General features: G+C 34.6%; 1 protein-coding gene across 1 annotated transcript in view; it reads right to left on the reverse strand.

Moving 5' to 3' along the window:
- The window catches only part of LOC146995570 (uncharacterized), a 790,646-nt gene extending 767,209 nt beyond the window's left edge, over positions 1-23,437 (reverse strand). The window contains exon 1 of the mRNA XM_085824394.1: positions 23,246-23,437. The gene's annotated coding sequence lies outside the window, so the exon portion shown is untranslated. The remainder of the gene's footprint in view (positions 1-23,245) is intronic.
- Positions 23,438-23,667: the final 230 nt, after the last annotated feature.

A 23,667-nucleotide genomic window follows, 5' to 3' on the forward strand; every position in this document is an offset into this window, starting at 1 on the left:
TGTAAATTAAGCAACCAAATTGCATTCAGACTGAAGTCATGCATTACAAGAACTTTATGGATCATATAGTAGTCTTTTGCATTATGATTTCAACAAATGTTTAATCCTAAATGCCATGGCATCGTATACAGAGGAAACTCTACCTTGGCTGCTTTCCTGTGTAAATTAAGCAACCAAATTGCATTCAGACTGAAGTCATGCATTACAAGAACTTTATGGATCATATAGTAGTCTTTTGCATTATGATTTCAACAAATGTTTAATCCTAAATGCCATGGCATCGTATACAGAGGAAACTCTACCTTGGCTGCTTTCCTGTGTAAATTAAGCAACCAAATTGCATTCAGACTGAAGTCATGCATTACAAGAACTTTATGGATCATATAGTAGTCTTTTGCATTATGATTTAAACAAATGTTTAATCCTAAATGCCATGGCATCGTATACAGAGGAAACTCTACCTTGGCTGCTTTCCTGTGTAAATTAAGCAACCAAATTGCATTCAGACTGAAGTCATGCATTACAAGAACTTTATGGATCATATAGTAGTCTTTTGCATTATGATTTCAACAAATGTTTAATCCTAAATGCCATGGCATCGTATACAGAGGAAACTCTACCTTGGCTGCTTTCCTGTGTAAATTAAGCAACCAAATTGCATTCAGACTGAAGTCATGCATTACAAGAACTTTATGGATCATATAGTAGTCTTTTGCATTATGATTTCAACAAATGCTTAATCCTAAATGCCATGGCATCGTATACAGAGGAAACTCTACCTTGGCTGCTTTCCTGTGTAAATTAAGCAACCAAATTGCATTCAGACTGAAGTCATGCATTACAAGAACTTTATGGATCATATAGTAATCTTTTGCATTATGATTTCAACAAATGTTTAATCCTAAATGCCATGGCATCGTATACAGAGGAAACTCTACCTTGGCTGCTTTCCTGTGTAAATTAAGCAAATAAATTGCATTCAGACTGAAGTCATGCATTACAAGAACTTTATGGATCATATAGTAGTCTTTTGCATTATGATTTCAACAAATGTTTAATCCTAAATGCCATGGCATCGTATACAGAGGAAACTCTACCTTGGCTGCTTTCCTGTGTAAATTAAGCAACCAAATTGCATTCAGACTGAAGTCATGCATTACAAGAACTTTATGGATCATATAGTAGTCTTTTGCATTATGATTTCAACAAATGTTTAATCCTAAATGCCATGGCATCGTATACAGAGGAAACTCTACCTTGGCTGCTTTCCTGTGTAAATTAAGCAACCAAATTGCATTCAGACTGAAGTCATGCATTACAAGAACTTTATGGATCATATAGTAGTCTTTTGCATTATGATTTCAACAAATGCTTAATCCTAAATGCCATGGCATCGTATACAGAGGAAACTCTACCTTGGCTGCTTTCCTGTGCAAATTAAGCAACCAAATTGCATTCAGACTGAAGTCATGCATTACAAGAACTTTATGGATCATATAGTAATCTTTTGCATTATGATTTCAACAAATGTTTAATCCTAAATGCCATGGCATCGTATACAGAGGAAACTCTACCTTGGCTGCTTTCCTGTGTAAATTAAGCAACCAAATTGCATTCAGACTGAAGTCATGCATTACAAGAACTTTATGGATCATATAGTAGTCTTTTGCATTATGATTTCAACAAATGTTTAATCCTAAATGCCATGGCATCGTATACAGAGGAAACTCTACCTTGGCTGCTTTCCTGTGTAAATTAAGCAACCAAATTGCATTCAGACTGAAGTCATGCATTACAAGAACTTTATGGATCATATAGTAGTCTTTTGCATTATGATTTCAACAAATGTTTAATCCTAAATGCCATGGCATCGTATACAGAGGAAACTCTACCTTGGCTGCTTTCCTGTGTAAATTAAGCAACCAAATTGCATTCAGACTGAAGTCATGCATTACAAGAACTTTATGGATCATATAGTAGTCTTTTGCATTATGATTTCAACAAATGTTTAATCCTAAATGCCATGGCATCGTATACAGAGGAAACTCTACCTTGGCTGCTTTCCTGTGTAAATTAAGCAACCAAATTGCATTCAGACTGAAGTCATGCATTACAAGAACTTTATGGATCATATAGTAGTCTTTTGCATTATGATTTCAACAAATGTTTAATCCTAAATGCCATGGCATCGTATACAGAGGAAACTCTACCTTGGCTGCTTTCCTGTGTAAATTAAGCAACCAAATTGCATTCAGACTGAAGTCATGCATTACAAGAACTTTATGGATCATATAGTAATCTTTTGCATTATGATTTCAACAAATGTTTAATCCTAAATGCCATGGCATCGTATACAGAGGAAACTCTACCTTGGCTGCTTTCCTGTGTAAATTAAGCAACCAAATTGCATTCAGACTGAAGTCATGCATTACAAGAACTTTATGGATCATATAGTAGTCTTTTGCATTATGATTTCAACAAATGCTTAATCCTAAATGCCATGGCATCGTATACAGAGGAAACTCTACCTTGGCTGCTTTCCTGTGTAAATTAAGCAACCAAATTGCATTCATACTGAAGTCATGCATTACAAGAACTTTATGGATCATATAGTAATCTTTTGCATTATGATTTCAACAAATGTTTAATCCTAAATGCCATGGCATCGTATACAGAGGAAACTCTATCTTGGCTGCTTTCCTGTGTAAATTAAGCAACCAAATTGCATTCAGACTGAAGTCATGCATTACAAGAACTTTATGGATCATATAGTAGTCTTTTGCATTATGATTTCAACAAATGTTTAATCCTAAATGCCATGGCATCGTATACAGAGGAAACTCTACATTGGCTGCTTTCCTGTGTAAATTAAGCAACCAAATTGCATTCAGACTGAAGTCATGCATTACAGGAACTTTATGGATCATATAGTAGTCTTTTGCATTATGATTTCAACAAATGTTTAATCCTAAATGCCATGGCATCGTATACAGAGGAAACTCTACCTTGGCTGCTTTCCTGTGTAAATTAAGCAACCAAATTGCATTCAGACTGAAGTCATGCATTACAAGAACTTTATGGATCATATAGTAGTCTTTTGCATTATGATTTCAACAAATGCTTAATCCTAAATGCCATGGCATCGTATACAGAGGAAACTCTACCTTGGCTGCTTTCCTGTGCAAATTAAGCAACCAAATTGCATTCAGACTGAAGTCATGCATTACAAGAACTTTATGGATCATATAGTAATATTTTGCATTATGATTTCAACAAATGTTTAATCCTAAATGCCATGGCATCGTATACAGAGGAAACTCTACCTTGGCTGCTTTCCTGTGTAAATTAAGCAACCAAATTGCATTCAGACTGAAGTCATGCATTACAAGAACTTTATGGATCATATAGTAGTCTTTTGCATTATGATTTCAACAAATGTTTAATCCTAAATGCCATGGCATCGTATACAGAGGAAACTCTACCTTGGCTGCTTTCCTGTGTAAATTAAGCAACCAAATTGCATTCAGACTGAAGTCATGCATTACAAGAACTTTATGGATCATATAGTAGTCTTTTGCATTATGATTTCAACAAATGTTTAATCCTAAATGCCATGGCATCGTATACAGAGGAAACTCTACCTTGGCTGCTTTCCTGTGTAAATTAAGCAACCAAATTGCATTCATACTGAAGTCATGCATTACAAGAACTTTATGGATCATATAGTAGTCTTTTGCATTATGATTTCAACAAATGTTTAATCCTAAATGCCATGGCATCGTATACAGAGGAAACTCTACCTTGGCTGCTTTCCTGTGTAAATTAAGCAACCAAATTGCATTCAGACTGAAGTCATGCATTACAAGAACTTTATGGATCATATAGTAGTCTTTTGCATTATGATTTCAACAAATGTTTAATCCTAAATGCCATGGCATCGTATACAGAGGAAACTCTACCTTGGCTGCTTTCCTGTGTAAATTAAGCAACCAAATTGCATTCAGACTGAAGTCATGCATTACAAGAACTTTATGGATCATATAGTAATCTTTTGCATTATGATTTCAACAAATGTTTAATCCTAAATGCCATGGCATCGTATACAGAGGAAACTCTACCTTGGCTGCTTTCCTGTGTAAATTAAGCAACCAAATTGCATTCAGACTGAAGTCATGCATTACAAGAACTTTATGGATCATATAGTAGTCTTTTGCATTATGATTTCAACAAATGCTTAATCCTAAATGCCATGGCATCGTATACAGAGGAAACTCTACCTTGGCTGCTTTCCTGTGCAAATTAAGCAACCAAATTGCATTCAGACTGAAGTCATGCATTACAAGAACTTTATGGATCATATAGTAATCTTTTGCATTATGATTTCAACAAATATTTAATCCTAAATGCCATGGCATCGTATACAGAGGAAACTCTACCTTGGCTGCTTTCCTGTGTAAATTAAGCAACCAAATTGCATTCAGACTGAAGTCATGCATTACAAGAACTTTATGGATCATATAGTAGTCTTTTGCATTATGATTTCAACAAATGTTTAATCCTAAATGCCATGGCATCGTATACAGAGGAAACTCTACCTTGGCTGCTTTCCTGTGTAAATTAAGCAACCAAATTGCATTCAGACTGAAGTCATGCATTACAAGAACTTTATGGATCATATAGTAGTCTTTTGCATTATGATTTCAACAAATGTTTAATCCTAAATGCCATGGCATCGTATACAGAGGAAACTCTACCTTGGCTGCTTTCCTGTGTAAATTAAGCAACCAAATTGCATTCAGACTGAAGTCATGCATTACAAGAACTTTATGGATCATATAGTAATCTTTTGCATTATGATTTCAACAAATGTTTAATCCTAAATGCCATGGCATCGTATACAGAGGAAACTCTATCTTGGCTGCTTTCCTGTGTAAATTAAGCAACCAAATTGCATTCAGACTGAAGTCATGCATTACAAGAACTTTATGGATCATATAGTAGTCTTTTGCATTATGATTTCAACAAATGTTTAATCCTAAATGCCATGGCATCGTATACAGAGGAAACTCTACATTGGCTGCTTTCCTGTGTAAATTAAGCAACCAAATTGCATTCAGACTGAAGTCATGCATTACAAGAACTTTATGGATCATATAGTAGTCTTTTGCATTATGATTTCAACAAATGTTTAATCCTAAATGCCATGGCATCGTATACAGAGGAAACTCTACCTTGGCTGCTTTCCTGTGTAAATTAAGCAACCAAATTGCATTCAGACTGAAGTCATGCATTACAAGAACTTTATGGATCATATAGTAGTCTTTTGCATTATGATTTCAACAAATGTTTAATCCTAAATGCCATGGCATCGTATACAGAGGAAACTCTACCTTGGCTGCTTTCCTGTGTAAATTAAGCAACCAAATTGCATTCAGACTGAAGTCATGCATTACAAGAACTTTATGGATCATATAGTAGTCTTTTGCATTATGATTTCAACAAATGTTTAATCCTAAATGCCATGGCATCGTATACAGAGGAAACTCTACCTTGGCTGCTTTCCTGTGTAAATTAAGCAACCAAATTGCATTCAGACTGAAGTCATGCATTACAAGAACTTTATCGATCATATAGTAGTCTTTTGCATTATGATTTCAACAAATGTTTAATCCTAAATGCCATGGCATCGTATACAGAGGAAACTCTACCTTGGCTGCTTTCCTGTGTAAATTAAGCAACCAAATTGCATTCAGACTGAAGTCATGCATTACAAGACCTTTATGGATCATATAGTAGTCTTTTGCATTATGATTTCAACAAATGTTTAATCCTAAATGCCATGGCATCGTATACAGAGGAAACTCTACCTTGGCTGCTTTCCTGTGTAAATTAAGCAACCAAATTGCATTCAGACTGAAGTCATGCATTACAAGAACTTTATGGATCATATAGTAGTCTTTTGCATTATGATTTCAACAAATGCTTTAATCCTAAATGCCATGGCATCGTATACAGAGGAAACTCTACCTTGGCTGCTTTCCTGTGTAAATTAAGCAACCAAATTGCATTCAGACTGAAGTCATGCATTACAAGAACTTTATGGATCATATAGTAGTCTTTTGCATTATGATTTCAACAAATGTTTAATCCTAAATGCCATGGCATCGTATACAGAGGAAACTCTTCTGGCTGCTTTCCTGTGTAAATTAAGCAACCAAATTGCATTCAGACTGAAGTCATGCATTACAAGAACTTTATGGATCATATAGTAGTCTTTCGCATTATGATTTCAACAAATGTTTAATCCTAAATGCCATGGCATCGTATACAGAGGAAACTCTACCTTGGCTGCTTTCCTGTGTAAATTAAGCAACCAAATTGCATTCAGACTGAAGTCATGCATTACAAGAACTTTATGGATCATATAGTAGTCTTTTGCATTATGATTTCAACAAATGCTTAATCCTAAATGCCATGGCATCGTATACAGAGGAAACTCTACCTTGGCTGCTTTCCTGTGTAAATTAAGCAACCAAATTGCATTCAGACTGAAGTCATGCATTACAAGAACTTTATGGATCATATAGTAGTCTTTTGCATTATGATTTCAACAAATGCTTAATCCTAAATGCCATGGCATCGTATACAGAGGAAACTCCACCTTGGCTGCTTTCCTGTGTAAATTAAGCAACCAAATTGCATTCAGACTGAAGTCATGCATTACAAGAACTTTATGGATCATATAGTAGTCTTTTGCATTATGATTTCAACAAATGTTTAATCCTAAATGCCATGGCATCGTATACAGAGGAAACTCTACCTTGGCTGCTTTCCTGTGTAAATTAAGCAACCAAATTGCATTCAGACTGAAGTCATGCATTACAAGAACTTTATGGATCATATAGTAGTCTTTTGCATTATGATTTCAACAAATGTTTAATCCTAAATGCCATGGCATCGTATACAGAGGAAACTCTACCTTGGCTGCTTTCCTGTGTAAATTAAGCAACCAAATTGCATTCAGACTGAAGTCATGCATTACAAGAACTTTATGGATCATATAGTAGTCTTTTGCATTATGATTTCAACAAATGTTTAATCCTAAATGCCATGGCATCGTATACAGAGGAAACTCTACCTTGGCTGCTTTCCTGTGTAAATTAAGCAACCAAATTGCATTCAGACTGAAGTCATGCATTACAAGAACTTTATGGATCATATAGTAGTCTTTTGCATTATGATTTCAACAAATGCTTAATCCTAAATGCCATGGCATCGTATACAGAGGAAACTCTACCTTGGCTGCTTTCCTGTGTAAATTAAGCAACCAAATTGCATTCAGACTGAAGTCATGCATTACAAGAACTTTATGGATCATATAGTAGTCTTTTGCATTATGATTTCAACAAATGTTTAATCCTAAATGCCATGGCATCGTATACAGAGGAAACTCTACCTTGGCTGCTTTCCTGTGTAAATTAAGCAACCAAATTGCATTCAGACTGAAGTCATGCATTACAAGAACTTTATGGATCATATAGTAGTCTTTTGCATTATGATTTCAACAAATGTTTAATCCTATATGCCATGGCATCGTATACAGAGGAAACTCTACCTTGGCTGCTTTCCTGTGTAAATTAAGCAACCAAATTGCATTCAGACTGAAGTCATGCATTACAAGAACTTTATGGATCATATAGTAGTCTTTTGCATTATGATTTCAACAAATGTTTAATCCTAAATGCCATGGCATCGTATACAGAGGAAACTCTACCTTGGCTGCTTTCCTGTGTAAATTAAGCAACCAAATTGCATTCAGACTGAAGTCATGCATTACAAGAACTTTATGGATCATATAGTAGTCTTTTGCATTATGATTTCAACAAATGTTTAATCCTAAATGCCATGGCATCGTATACAGAGGAAACTCTACCTTGGCTGCTTTCCTGTGTAAATTAAGCAACCAAATTGCATTCAGACTGAAGTCATGCATTACAAGAACTTTATGGATCATATAGTAGTCTTTTGCATTATGATTTCAACAAATGCTTAATCCTAAATGCCATGGCATCGTATACAGAGGAAACTCTACCTTGGCTGCTTTCCTGTGCAAATTAAGCAACCAAATTGCATTCAGACTGAAGTCATGCATTACAAGAACTTTATGGATCATATAGTAATCTTTTGCATTATGATTTCAACAAATGTTTAATCCTAAATGCCATGGCATCGTATACAGAGGAAACTCTACCTTGGCTGCTTTCCTGTGTAAATTAAGCAACCAAATTGCATTCAGACTGAAGTCATGCATTACAAGAACTTTATGGATCATATAGTAGTCTTTTGCATTATGATTTCAACAAATGTTTAATCCTAAATGCCATGGCATCGTATACAGAGGAAACTCTACCTTGGCTGCTTTCCTGTGTAAATTAAGCAACCAAATTGCATTCAGACTGAAGTCATGCATTACAAGAACTTTATGGATCATATAGTAGTCTTTTGCATTATGATTTCAACAAATGTTTAATCCTAAATGCCATGGCATCGTATACAGAGGAAACTCTACCTTGGCTGCTTTCCTGTGTAAATTAAGCAACCAAATTGCATTCAGACTGAAGTCATGCATTACAAGAACTTTATGGATCATATAGTAGTCTTTTGCATTATGATTTCAACAAATGTTTAATCCTAAATGCCATGGCATCGTATACAGAGGAAACTCTACCTTGGCTGCTTTCCTGTGTAAATTAAGCAACCAAATTGCATTCAGACTGAAGTCATGCATTACAAGAACTTTATGGATCATATAGTAGTCTTTTGCATTATGATTTCAACAAATGTTTAATCCTAAATGCCATGGCATCGTATACAGAGGAAACTCTACCTTGGCTGCTTTCCTGTGTAAATTAAGCAACCAAATTGCATTCAGACTGAAGTCATGCATTACAAGAACTTTATGGATCATATAGTAATCTTTTGCATTATGATTTCAACAAATGTTTAATCCTAAATGCCATGGCATCGTATACAGAGGAAACTCTACCTTGGCTGCTTTCCTGTGTAAATTAAGCAACCAAATTGCATTCAGACTGAAGTCATGCATTACAAGAACTTTATGGATCATATAGTAGTCTTTTGCATTATGATTTCAACAAATGCTTAATCCTAAATGCCATGGCATCGTATACAGAGGAAACTCTACCTTGGCTGCTTTCCTGTGTAAATTAAGCAACCAAATTGCATTCATACTGAAGTCATGCATTACAAGAACTTTATGGATCATATAGTAATCTTTTGCATTATGATTTCAACAAATGTTTAATCCTAAATGCCATGGCATCGTATACAGAGGAAACTCTATCTTGGCTGCTTTCCTGTGTAAATTAAGCAACCAAATTGCATTCAGACTGAAGTCATGCATTACAAGAACTTTATGGATCATATAGTAGTCTTTTGCATTATGATTTCAACAAATGTTTAATCCTAAATGCCATGGCATCGTATACAGAGGAAACTCTACATTGGCTGCTTTCCTGTGTAAATTAAGCAACCAAATTGCATTCAGACTGAAGTCATGCATTACAGGAACTTTATGGATCATATAGTAGTCTTTTGCATTATGATTTCAACAAATGTTTAATCCTAAATGCCATGGCATCGTATACAGAGGAAACTCTACCTTGGCTGCTTTCCTGTGTAAATTAAGCAACCAAATTGCATTCAGACTGAAGTCATGCATTACAAGAACTTTATGGATCATATAGTAGTCTTTTGCATTATGATTTCAACAAATGCTTAATCCTAAATGCCATGGCATCGTATACAGAGGAAACTCTACCTTGGCTGCTTTCCTGTGCAAATTAAGCAACCAAATTGCATTCAGACTGAAGTCATGCATTACAAGAACTTTATGGATCATATAGTAATCTTTTGCATTATGATTTCAACAAATGTTTAATCCTAAATGCCATGGCATCGTATACAGAGGAAACTCTACCTTGGCTGCTTTCCTGTGTAAATTAAGCAACCAAATTGCATTCAGACTGAAGTCATGCATTACAAGAACTTTATGGATCATATAGTAGTCTTTTGCATTATGATTTCAACAAATGTTTAATCCTAAATGCCATGGCATCGTATACAGAGGAAACTCTACCTTGGCTGCTTTCCTGTGTAAATTAAGCAACCAAATTGCATTCAGACTGAAGTCATGCATTACAAGAACTTTATGGATCATATAGTAGTCTTTTGCATTATGATTTCAACAAATGTTTAATCCTAAATGCCATGGCATCGTATACAGAGGAAACTCTACCTTGGCTGCTTTCCTGTGTAAATTAAGCAACCAAATTGCATTCATACTGAAGTCATGCATTACAAGAACTTTATGGATCATATAGTAGTCTTTTGCATTATGATTTCAACAAATGTTTAATCCTAAATGCCATGGCATCGTATACAGAGGAAACTCTACCTTGGCTGCTTTCCTGTGTAAATTAAGCAACCAAATTGCATTCAGACTGAAGTCATGCATTACAAGAACTTTATGGATCATATAGTAGTCTTTTGCATTATGATTTCAACAAATGTTTAATCCTAAATGCCATGGCATCGTATACAGAGGAAACTCTACCTTGGCTGCTTTCCTGTGTAAATTAAGCAACCAAATTGCATTCAGACTGAAGTCATGCATTACAAGAACTTTATGGATCATATAGTAATCTTTTGCATTATGATTTCAACAAATGTTTAATCCTAAATGCCATGGCATCGTATACAGAGGAAACTCTACCTTGGCTGCTTTCCTGTGTAAATTAAGCAACCAAATTGCATTCAGACTGAAGTCATGCATTACAAGAACTTTATGGATCATATAGTAGTCTTTTGCATTATGATTTCAACAAATGCTTAATCCTAAATGCCATGGCATCGTATACAGAGGAAACTCTACCTTGGCTGCTTTCCTGTGCAAATTAAGCAACCAAATTGCATTCAGACTGAAGTCATGCATTACAAGAACTTTATGGATCATATAGTAATCTTTTGCATTATGATTTCAACAAATATTTAATCCTAAATGCCATGGCATCGTATACAGAGGAAACTCTACCTTGGCTGCTTTCCTGTGTAAATTAAGCAACCAAATTGCATTCAGACTGAAGTCATGCATTACAAGAACTTTATGGATCATATAGTAGTCTTTTGCATTATGATTTCAACAAATGTTTAATCCTAAATGCCATGGCATCGTATACAGAGGAAACTCTACCTTGGCTGCTTTCCTGTGTAAATTAAGCAACCAAATTGCATTCAGACTGAAGTCATGCATTACAAGAACTTTATGGATCATATAGTAGTCTTTTGCATTATGATTTCAACAAATGTTTAATCCTAAATGCCATGGCATCGTATACAGAGGAAACTCTACCTTGGCTGCTTTCCTGTGTAAATTAAGCAACCAAATTGCATTCAGACTGAAGTCATGCATTACAAGAACTTTATGGATCATATAGTAATCTTTTGCATTATGATTTCAACAAATGTTTAATCCTAAATGCCATGGCATCGTATACAGAGGAAACTCTATCTTGGCTGCTTTCCTGTGTAAATTAAGCAACCAAATTGCATTCAGACTGAAGTCATGCATTACAAGAACTTTATGGATCATATAGTAGTCTTTTGCATTATGATTTCAACAAATGTTTAATCCTAAATGCCATGGCATCGTATACAGAGGAAACTCTACATTGGCTGCTTTCCTGTGTAAATTAAGCAACCAAATTGCATTCAGACTGAAGTCATGCATTACAAGAACTTTATGGATCATATAGTAGTCTTTTGCATTATGATTTCAACAAATGTTTAATCCTAAATGCCATGGCATCGTATACAGAGGAAACTCTACCTTGGCTGATTTCCTGTGTAAATTAAGCAACCAAATTACATTCAGACTGAAGTCATGCATTACAAGAACTTTATGGATCATATAGTAGTCTTTTGCATTATGATTTCAACAAATGTTTAATCCTAAATGCCATGGCATCGTATACAGAGGAAACTCTACCTTGGCTGCTTTCCTGTGTAAATTAAGCAACCAAATTGCATTCAGACTGAAGTCATGCATTACAAGAACTTTATGGATCATATAGTAGTCTTTTGCATTATGATTTCAACAAATGTTTAATACTAAATGCCATGGCATCGTATACAGAGGAAACTCTACCTTGGCTGCTTTCCTGTGTAAATTAAGCAACCAAATTGCATTCAGACTGAAGTCATGCATTACAAGAACTTTATCGATCATATAGTAGTCTTTTGCATTATGATTTCAACAAATGTTTAATCCTAAATGCCATGGCATCGTATACAGAGGAAACTCTACCTTGGCTGCTTTCCTGTGTAAATTAAGCAACCAAATTGCATTCAGACTGAAGTCATGCATTACAAGACCTTTATGGATCATATAGTAGTCTTTTGCATTATGATTTCAACAAATGTTTAATCCTAAATGCCATGGCATCGTATACAGAGGAAACTCTACCTTGGCTGCTTTCCTGTGTAAATTAAGCAACCAAATTGCATTCAGACTGAAGTCATGCATTACAAGAACTTTATGGATCATATAGTAGTCTTTTGCATTATGATTTCAACAAATGCTTAATCCTAAATGCCATGGCATCGTATACAGAGGAAACTCTACCTTGGCTGCTTTCCTGTGTAAATTAAGCAACCAAATTGCATTCAGACTGAAGTCATGCATTACAAGAACTTTATGGATCATATAGTAGTCTTTTGCATTATGATTTCAACAAATGTTTAATCCTAAATGCCATGGCATCGTATACAGAGGAAACTCTACCTTGGCTGCTTTCCTGTGTAAATTAAGCAACCAAATTGCATTCAGACTGAAGTCATGCATTACAAGAACTTTATGGATCATATAGTAGTCTTTCGCATTATGATTTCAACAAATGTTTAATCCTAAATGCCATGGCATCGTATACAGAGGAAACTCTACCTTGGCTGCTTTCCTGTGTAAATTAAGCAACCAAATTGCATTCAGACTGAAGTCATGCATTACAAGAACTTTATGGATCATATAGTAGTCTTTTGCATTATGATTTCAACAAATGCTTAATCCTAAATGCCATGGCATCGTATACAGAGGAAACTCTACCTTGGCTGCTTTCCTGTGTAAATTAAGCAACCAAATTGCATTCAGACTGAAGTCATGCATTACAAGAACTTTATGGATCATATAGTAGTCTTTTGCATTATGATTTCAACAAATGCTTAATCCTAAATGCCATGGCATCGTATACAGAGGAAACTCCACCTTGGCTGCTTTCCTGTGTAAATTAAGCAACCAAATTGCATTCAGACTGAAGTCATGCATTACAAGAACTTTATGGATCATATAGTAGTCTTTTGCATTATGATTTCAACAAATGTTTAATCCTAAATGCCATGGCATCGTATACAGAGGAAACTCTACCTTGGCTGCTTTCCTGTGTAAATTAAGCAACCAAATTGCATTCAGACTGAAGTCATGCATTACAAGAACTTTATGGATCATATAGTAGTCTTTTGCATTATGATTTCAACAAATGTTTAATCCTAAATGCCATGGCATCGTATACAGAGGAAACTCTACCTTGGCTGCTTTCCTGTGTAAATTAAGCAACCAAATTGCATTCAGACTGAAGTCATGCATTACAAGAACTTTATGGATCATATAGTAGTCTTTTGCATTATGATTTCAACAAATGTTTAATCCTAAATGCCATGGCATCGTATACAGAGGAAACTCTACCTTGGCTGCTTTCCTGTGTAAATTAAGCAACCAAATTGCATTCAGACTGAAGTCATGCATTACAAGAACTTTATGGATCATATAGTAGTCTTTTGCATTATGATTTCAACAAATGCTTAATCCTAAATGCCATGGCATCGTATACAGAGGAAACTCTACCTTGGCTGCTTTCCTGTGTAAATTAAGCAACCAAATTGCATTCAGACTGAAGTCATGCATTACAAGAACTTTATGGATCATATAGTAGTCTTTTGCATTATGATTTCAACAAATGTTTAATCCTAAATGCCATGGCATCGTATACAGAGGAAACTCTACCTTGGCTGCTTTCCTGTGTAAATTAAGCAACCAAATTGCATTCAGACTGAAGTCATGCATTACAAGAACTTTATGGATCATATAGTAGTCTTTTGCATTATGATTTCAACAAATGTTTAATCCTATATGCCATGGCATCGTATACAGAGGAAACTCTACCTTGGCTGCTTTCCTGTGTAAATTAAGCAACCAAATTGCATTCAGACTGAAGTCATGCATTACAAGAACTTTATGGATCATATAGTAGTCTTTTGCATTATGATTTCAACAAATGTTTAATCCTAAATGCCATGGCATCGTATACAGAGGAAACTCTACCTTGGCTGCTTTCCTGTGTAAATTAAGCAACCAAATTGCATTCAGACTGAAGTCATGCATTACAAGAACTTTATGGATCATATAGTAGTCTTTTGCATTATGATTTCAACAAATGTTTAATCCTAAATGCCATGGCATCGTATACAGAGGAAACTCTACCTTGGCTGCTTTCCTGTGTAAATTAAGCAACCAAATTGCATTCAGACTGAAGTCATGCATTACAAGAACTTTATGGATCATATAGTAGTCTTTTGCATTATGATTTCAACAAATGTTTAATCCTAAATGCCATGGCATCGTATACAGAGGAAACTCTACCTTGGCTGCTTTCCTGTGTAAATTAAGCAACCAAATTGCATTCAGACTGAAGTCATGCATTACAAGAACTTTATGGATCATATAGTAGTCTTTCCCATTATGATTTCAACAAATGTTTAATCCTAAATGCTATGGCATCGTATACAGAGGAAACTCTACCTTGGCTGCTTTCCTGTGTAAATTAAGCAACCAAATTGCATTCAGACTGAAGTCATGCATTACAAGAACTTTATGGATCATATAGTAGTCTTTTGCATTATGATTTCAACAAATGCTTAATCCTAAATGCCATGGCATCGTATACAGAGGAAACTCTACCTTGGCTGCTTTCCTGTGTAAATTAAGCAACCAAATTGCATTCAGACTGAAGTCATGCATTACAAGAACTTTATGGATCATATAGTAGTCTTTTGCATTATGATTTCAACAAATGCTTACTCCTAAATGCCATGGCATCGTATACAGAGGAAACTCCACCTTGGCTGCTTTCCTGTGTAAATTAAGCAACCAAATTGCATTCAGACTGAAGTCATGCATTACAAGAACTTTATGGATCATATAGTAGTCTTTTGCATTATGATTTCAACAAATGTTTAATCCTAAATGCCATGGCATCGTATACAGAGGAAACTCTACCTTGGCTGCTTTCCTGTGTAAATTAAGCAACCAAATTGCATTCAGACTGAAGTCATGCATTACAAGAACTTTATGGATCATATAGTAGTCTTTTGCATTATGATTTCAACAAATGTTTAATCCTAAATGCCATGGCATCGTATACAGAGGAAACTCTACCTTGGCTGCTTTCCTGTGTAAATTAAGCAACCAAATTGCATTCAGACTGAAGTCATGCATTACAAGAACTTTATGGATCATATAGTAGTCTTTTGCATTATGATTTCAACAAATGTTTAATCCTAAATGCCATGGCATCGTATACAGAGGAAACTCTACCTTGGCTGCTTTCCTGTGTAAATTAAGCAACCAAATTGCATTCAGACTGAAGTCATGCATTACAAGAACTTTATGGATCATATAGTAGTCTTTTGCATTATGATTTCAACAAATGTTTAATCCTAAATGCCATGGCATCGTATACAGAGGAAACTCTACCTTGGCTGCTTTCCTGTGTAAATTAAGCAACCAAATTGCATTCAGACTGAAGTCATGCATTACAAGAACTTTATGGATCATATAGTAGTCTTTTGCATTATGATTTCAACAAATGTTTAATCCTAAATACCATGGCATCGTATACAGAGGAAACTCTAATTCGGCTGCTTTCCTGTGTAAATCAAGCAAACAAATTGCATTCAGACTGAAGTCATGCATTACAAGAACTTTATGGATCATATAGTAGTCTTTTGCATTATGATTTCAACAAATGTTTAATCCTAAATGCCATGGCATCGTATACAGAGGAAACTCTACCTTGGCTGCTTTCCTGTGTAAATTAAGCAACCAAATTGCATTCAGACTGAAGTCATGCATTACAAGAACTTTATGGATCATATAGTAGTCTTTTGCATTATGATTTCAACAAATGTTTAATCCTAAATGCCATGGCATCGTATACAGAGGAAACTCTACCTTGGCTGCTTTCCTGTGTAAATTAAGCAACCAAATTGCATTCAGACTGAAGTCATGCATTACAAGAACTTTATGGATCATATAGTAGTCTTTGCATTATGATTTCAACAAATGTTTAATCCTAAATGCCATGGCATCGTATACAGAGGAGACTCTACCTTGGCTGCTTTCCTGTGTAAATTAAGCAACCAAATTGCATTCAGACTGAAGTCATGCATTACAAGAACTTTATGGATCATATAGTAGTCTTTTGCATTATGATTTCAACAAATGTTTAATCCTAAATGCCATGGCATCGTATACAGAGGAAACTCTACCTTGGCTGCTTTCCTGTGTAAATTAAGCAACCAAATTGCATTCAGACTGAAGTCATGCATTACAAGAACTTTATGGATCATATAGTAGTCTTTCGCATTATGATTTCAACAAATGTTTAATCCTAAATGCCATGGCATCGTATACAGAGGAAACTCTACCTTGGCTGCTTTCCTGTGTAAATTAAGCAACCAAATTGCATTCAGACTGAAGTCATGCATTACAAGAACTTTATGGATCATATAGTAGTCTTTTGCATTATGATTTCAACAAATGCTTAATCCTAAATGCCATGGCATCTTATACAGAGGACTGCGTTTTAAGTATTAAATTTTTGTCATATTTCTGGACTTCAAAACACTGGATTATGTGTGTGAGGAAAATGAAATCTATGTTGTAAAGTCATTTTCAAGGTTTTAAAATATCTGAATTTGTTATTTTGTTATTTTTTAAGACAGACTAATTCAGATATTTTTCTCGAATGAACATTAGATTCTTCTTTTGAGTTACGTTTGATTTATGCTACAGAACGGACGATTATCTCTGCCACGTGCGACTCTCGCACAAAGAATGTAATTTATTTTTAAATGTTTAGAATTCTTTTTCCTTTTTGTTTTGTATGTCGCCATTTGAGTGTTAAATAAAGTTTTTTCATTGGAGTTGCTTCATATCGCCAAAGAAGTATCACAGTCATAATTATTTTGGAAGCACCGACGAGATTCATTTCACTTCTAGTTTCATTTTTTATCCGAATAATATGTAGTGCGTAATAAAGCGGTAGAAAATGTTTGCGCATTCAAATAAAATAAATTCTTTCTTATAAAGGTTAAACGTAACAAAATATTGTGAAATACTTTTCTTTAATTTTATTTAAGCCGATTCGCAATTTGAAAATTTTTATTTTATAACCAAGTCATTCAAATAAGAAAATTATAAAAAAGAAGACGCCATACAGTTATTTAGAGTCTCAATTTAATTTATGTATAGTCAATAAATCAAAATATCCGAATAAATAATTGTTTTATTTAATTTATCTCGAAAAAACATTAAAAATATCTTTTAAGAAGAAATTCATTTTAACTTATACTATAAGCTATTTCTCCCAGTTTCCTAGCGTGCCTTTGTAATGTAGTGGTTCTGTACACTGAGCCGGTATTTCAAAGTTCCGTAGTTCGATTCCCGGCGAAGACGGTTGCTATTTTTCATCTTGCCCGCTTCCAAAAGTACCTAATGTCTCTACAGTGGCGCCCGAACTAAAATGGGTTGTGGATGATGATTCTCCGCACCCAGGATTTGGTGACTAGGTCGCCTAAAACTCTAGTGGCCCTTTGAAAAGGGGAGTATATAAGGTATATCTCCAACTTCCCTAACGTACCTTCGTGGTGTAGTGGTTCTGCACACTGAGCCGGTATTTCAGAGGTCCGTGGTTCGATTCCCGGCGAAGACGGTTGCATATTTTTCATCTTTTCTGCTTCCAATTAACCTAATGACTCTACAATACGACGTCGTTAATTTCAAGAAAATAATTCTCCAAAGCACATGCAGAAACAATAGTCTAATGATAAGATTTTCCACCAACAGATCCTGGTATTTCATTTATCGCTTTATTTCTTTCTTCCAAAAAGTCATTATTTTGAAATTACATTTGAGAGAAAGGTAAGTCTTTACTTACAAAAGCAGTATCAAACTGAAAATATTCGCAGCATTAAATAGTATTATTAATTATTATCTACACTAAACAGTATTAAACCCAAAATGTCCCCAAGACATTTTCTACCCAATGCAGCTACCCAACTAGCAGAAGGCACTATGTGGAAGAATGTACACTTACTTATGACATACGAAAAAAATATAATTTTATTAAGATTTTTACAGGGGCTGAAAAAGAATTTAAATTTGCAAGGTAACTTATGTGTTTTCTAAATAATAATCGCTCTGATGTTGGTATTTTTATTTGATAAAAGTTTGTTTTTAAATTTTGTGTTACAATAATTTAAATTGAGATATTGGTTTTTATATGGAATTTTAACATAATTTTATTCAGTGCGTTATGTGGTGTATTTTATGCATTTTTATAATTATGTATTTTATATGTATTTCATGTAATATGTAATTTCATGTATAATTATGTATTTTTATATGTATTTTTGGGGGGGGTTGCTTGGCGCAGCCCTTGTTTGTCATAAAATCTTGTCGATTAGGTGAATGGGGCTGCGCCCTATTTGTACCCAACTAGCAGATTCATTATTAAGAAGTTTCCTTTAACCTTCCAGCACGCGCGCTTGGCAATTTTACATGAGCACGCGCGCCTCGTATATTTTACCGTTTTTGTCACGAAAAACGACAGAAATCAGTGAATATTGATAATAAATTTGTTAAGAAATAAAATATTAATCTTATCATTGCAAAATACAAATGATATCACATTCAAATATAAGTAAATTATTTTTAAGTTCTTATGTTAGCGAGATGGAAATGCAATGATTTTTTTTCATTATAGAACATTTTAAATTTATTATTTAATAATTATATTTTAAAATCGAAGCTAATTTTAACATTCATCAAAGACAGGTATGGACAATAAAAAAGGAAAACACCTTGGTAGGAAAAAATCAAGTTTAGCATTACTTACTTCTGCACTGGTTACAAAAACGCACTTCAAACTAATTTTAATGCTAATTCAGAATTCAAACAACAAAAATAAGCGTTATATTTACAAAATTTTCACAGGACTAGTTTCGATGGTTTTACCGAACCACCATCTTCAGCTGCAAAACCGCAAATGAAAAATGACGCTGATTTTTGTTGTTTGAATTCTGAATTAGTATTTATTCGGCGTGTTATTGTGTCTTAATTTTAATGTTTCTATTTATTTCTAAAAAATAGAAATAAAAGGAAATAAGGAATGGAAATCGCTATTGTTCTTCCATCCAAAGGTTTTCTTTTCTTCATCAGATAATTCTTGAAGAATCCGAGCAAAATCAGCTGGTTTCACATATTTTTTTTTGCCATGAAAACCGATATAAAATTTACAGAGACAAATGTATTCAAATTAAAATAATACACTTCAATTAATAACACAAAATTACAAAATATTTTAGAAAAAATATATTTTCTGAATTTTAAAACACGACCACGCGCGTGTCGTAACTTTTATGAAAAAGCTGCCACGTAGCACAAAAGCCCAGTTAAAAAAAGAATTCAAAGGACTTTCTGTTGGCAAATTCCCTGATGTGGGAAAATGTATAAAGGATGAATAGAAAGGAACTACAGACGTCTCAGCTCGATATGCAAAAAATGTGCATTAAAAACTGAATTTAACGTAAACTTTGCGCACACGCACGTGATGGAAGGTTAAAGATTTCCGAACTCAGACATTTGCAGAACACGGTTTTTTTTTAACTTTAAACTACGGTAAAAATACTTTTTTTTTTTTTTTTTTTTTTTAAATTAAAGAAACACGATAAGTTACCCAGGTACCACATAGTATCACATGGAGCTTACAGAAGTAAGTATGAAACACAATACAAAATAAACAGAAGAAAAAACTGAAATAAAATTAAGGATGATTACAAAGTTTCACAATACATTGACAAAAAGTGTTAAAAGCACTTCTCTCGGAAAAAAATTGATAAAATTCTGGAGGCCAGTTAATATTTAAGTTTTTCAGTTTCAGTTTCAAGACTTTTCTTTCTTTCTTATATTTAGCACATAGAAGAAGCACATGTTTAACATTCTCCTCTCCACCGAGCCTACCATCACAAACAAACTCGGAGCTCAACTTACATCTATTCAAATAACTTTTGAAATTTCCATAGCCAGTAAGAAATTGGGGTAATTTATAGTCTGTGAAGAAGTGATGATATGACAATCTCATCTTGATAGAAGGAAAAAATCTCTTTGTTAAGCTCCCTTTATTTGAATTAATGAATTCGTGGTTCCACGACTCCACAATACTTTCATACAGAGACTGTTCGCACATTTTTTAGACGATTTTGGTAAGCGGTAATAAAAACTCGTTTGCTGCAAAAGACGTAATTGCAATTGTACTATGTTTTCAAAAGTCAAAATTATCATCTGTGGCTTGAAAGCTTTGTTTTTATTCAAAATGGCGCATTTAACAAAGCAGTGGTTCGAAAGCTACATTTACGCTCTTTCCGAAGAGAAATATGCATACTCCGTTATCCTCCGTTAAACACGATGTGAGAGTCATGGTTTTGTGATATCTAAAGCGTCGATAGGTAAACACGAATAGAAAAAAACGTCAAATTGGAGCCTCAAGTGGGACAAAAATTCCAAACAAGTATCCAAGTAAAAAACAGACATCTTCGACTATTGCAAAGGTACGTTGTTTAATGTTAAAAGAAAATCCCCCTAGTCAAAGGACAGTTGCAAAATTCATTAAAATGTTCGGTGTCCACTGTAAACAAAATGATAAACGTTGATTTAAATCTTAAGAAAGCGGAGAAACGCAATGTTCATCGTCTTCTTCCAAAGCATATCGCTCAACGCAGGACACGCTGCAGATTTCCATATGAGAAACACTTATCCAAAGAAAAATGGAAAATAATTGTCACAATAGATGAAGCATGGGTGTATTTAAATGATTGTAACAAAAAAAGAGCCATTTATTATCATAACTGGGGATACAAAAATTTAAGTACATGGTTCAAAGAATCGAAAGGAAGTTTTTCTAAGGAATTCATGATTGTTGCTGGTTTTTCTTATAATGGCAAGTTAAAAATAAAGAGAGTGCAAAAAATGTCAAGATTAACTCCAAATACTATCAGGAACATATTTTATCGCCAATTTTTCTGAATGAAATACCACCGCTTTACCCACAGTGCTGTGAAACTCCATCAGGACAAAGCTAGCAGTCACACATCAAAATCCACTGTAAATTTCCTAAAAGAAATGGAAAAAAAAACTGGTATCAAGGCCATACCCTTCACTGATATCCCTACTAAATCTCCCGATATGTCACCTATGGATTTTTGTGCTTTCGGACTTTTAAAAACTGCATTATCCAAACGTTGTCCTAAAACCCTAACAGGACTCTGGAAAGCTGTTCGGGAGGAATGGGATAGAATACCTCTTCTGCCACTTCAAAAGGCATTATTATCCTAGAAATTGTGGTGTCGAAAGATAGTTCAGAATAAGGGATGTCAAATAGAACATTTAAAACACAAGAATGTTATGTAATTTAGTTTTGTGAATACAATATACATCGTCTAAAAATGTGTGAACAGCCTCTGTAAAAGGAATTAGGGATATTGACAAAAGTGTCAATTTCCCGCTTAGTCGCAGCCTTAGCAAGGAAATCGGCTCGTTCGTTCCCAACAACACCTGCATGACCACGAACAAATGAAAATGCAACCGAAATATTTTTATCTTTTAGGTTTTTCAGTTCTTTTTGAATCTTGATAATGATATTTATTAGAGGAAGTTATACATTATAAGATCTCCAAGGATGAAAGGGAACCAGTACAAATGAGATAGTCTGAAACAGCACTATTTTGTTCAGAGACCCATTTGATGGCGAAGTTTGAGCACAAAAGTTCAGCCGTAAAACCGGTACATTCATCTTCTAATTCTAAATTGAAAGTGCTCAAATTCAAGACCATTTTTGGAGACAACAAATGCGAGACCAACCTTGCCATCAACTTTGCTGCCATCAGTATAGCAAGTTACAGGCGAATCATCTACGATTTTATTGCTAAACTGAATAAAATTAACAGATAAATTAAAATATACGTTACGGTGAAACACCGAAATCTGGAGAATGTCGACTTTCACCGGTGAATGTCAACATTCACATAGTCTCTTGGTGTATGTCCGAAATATTTTCCAAATACTCTTATTTCTGACTTACACCGGTCAATGTCGACATTCGCCATGTACTAATGGTGAATGTTGAACATATAACAATATTATATTTTCTTCTCCGTCATTCAGTCGCGAATAAACGCACTGGAGACTCGAAATAAGAACTTAAGAACATGAGAACCTAAAACACACAATACATTCAAAATGAGAAAGGAAAATAATAGAAGTTAAAAACTTACTTAATTATACAGTACGTTCTAAGTGAGAAAATAAAATAACAGTCATAAAAAACTTACTAAAATAATGTGATTCATATCTTATTTATTGCAACAACTTAAACTATTATGGCACTTTATGACCTCTCTTTTCGACTTTCACCTGATTGTCGACATACACCGGTGAGGGTCCGAATGTACAAGAATGTAGCGAAATATTCGGTCTTTCACCGACGTATTTGGTGAATGTTGATATTCTCCGGTGAAAGTCGACATTCTCCAATTTCGGTCTTTCACGGTAACATATACAAAACATGGAAGAAGTTTCTAAAGATAACTATTCTTTTCTATTTTCCACCGTAATTTTTTTAGGAAATTTCAGTCCGCTGTTTGAATTTTTATATATAATTATTAACTTCAATTAATAAATTCTGGAAACGGCTGTAAATCATAGTGTACTTTGGATAAAGCCGTTAAGAACTGCATAATGTTAAACATTAGTACTAATAAATACAGTTGAAATTTTTACCTCCACATCCAGCAGAGAAAGGAGCAATCATTTCCATCTCAGATAAGAAGACGAGAGGATTCTCATCTCTGCTTCTCGATCGGCTCCGAGCACAAGCTCCAGTGAAGATCAGAGTCACCGTTATAGGATTCTCTCTGGATCTTTACACGGGAATCTGACCATCCCGAGCCAAACGACTGACGAGATCAACAGCTTTCTCTCCGTCCCCGCACTTATTCGATTGGTGAAGGGAGGCGCATGCGCTTTCTGTAGGTGCAATGATGCACCCTCTGTACTTTTTTTTTTTTTTTTTTGTATTTAATTTTACTTTTTTGCGAAGAAGATTGTACAAAGGTTTCTGCGAGTAGAATTAACGTTGAATAACCATTTTGGTACTCTACCCACTCAAACAACTAAATTATTTTCTCTGAAACTTCTATCCA

Source organism: Stegodyphus dumicola, chromosome 9, assembly GCF_044657685.1.
Source record: "Stegodyphus dumicola isolate Sdum_Otavi_A_Nest chromosome 9, ASM4465768v1".
Taxonomy (NCBI): domain Eukaryota; kingdom Metazoa; phylum Arthropoda; class Arachnida; order Araneae; family Eresidae; genus Stegodyphus; species Stegodyphus dumicola.